The sequence below is a fragment of the Capsella rubella genome, unplaced genomic scaffold (assembly GCF_000375325.1).
Source record: "Capsella rubella cultivar Monte Gargano unplaced genomic scaffold, Caprub1_0 scaffold_43, whole genome shotgun sequence".
NCBI classification, from domain to species: Eukaryota; Viridiplantae; Streptophyta; class Magnoliopsida; order Brassicales; family Brassicaceae; genus Capsella; species Capsella rubella.
The window spans coordinates 20843-21604 of record NW_006238883.1 but is presented as its reverse complement, the minus strand read 5'-3'; the positions used below and the strand labels follow the sequence as shown (position 1 = coordinate 21604).

The window sequence follows — 762 nt, the reverse complement described above, 5'->3', positions numbered from 1 at the left end:
GTTGATTTTAGAATTCAGAACTGATCAAGGTTGTAAAATTGATGTTGCAGGTCAGAGATATTTATGATGCTGGTGATTATCTGGTTCTTATTACAACTGATCGGTTGAGTGCATTCGACATAAATCTTGCTTCAATTCCCTTCAAAGGCCAGGTTTGTTTTTCTCCATGTTTGTGCTCTATATTCAAGTTAGATAGCTTTACATCGTTGGCCACAATTTTTTTTCGTTGGTCTGTAGATCAAACTTCAAGGAATAATAATTTTGTGGTGCTTAACTTTCAGGTTCTTAATGAGACAAGTTTGTGGTGGTTCAATAACACACAGCACATAACTCCAAATGCAATTGTTTCATCTCCTGATAGAAATGTTGTTATCGCAAAGAAATGCTCGATTTTTCCCATAGAGTTTGTGAGTTAGTGTCTTATACCGAGTAACTTGTCAGACAATTGCCTATGCAGCCTCCATTTGCTTTAGTTCTAAGTTGTTCTCTTATGTTTGTTTTTTGAAGTTAGAGGATATGTAACTGGAAGTACTGACACGTCTTTATGGACGGTTTACAATAAAGGTGTTCGGAACTACTATGGGAATGAGCTCTCAGATGGTACAGTTTCTTTTATTGCTATATGTTTGTTGTCTTCTTCGTTAAATGCATCGTAGAATATCATTGATATGCTGATCACTAAATTATGCAGGATTAGTAAAAAACCAGAAGCTTCCAGCTAATATACTTACACCAACAACTAAGGCTGCGGATCATGATGTG

The 762-nt window shown here is 36.1% G+C and overlaps 1 pseudogene; it reads left to right on the top strand.

Moving 5' to 3' along the window:
• The first annotated feature begins 41 nt into the window (after window positions 1–41).
• LOC17874379 overlaps window positions 42–762 on the top strand; it is a 1846-nt pseudogene continuing 1125 nt past the window's right edge.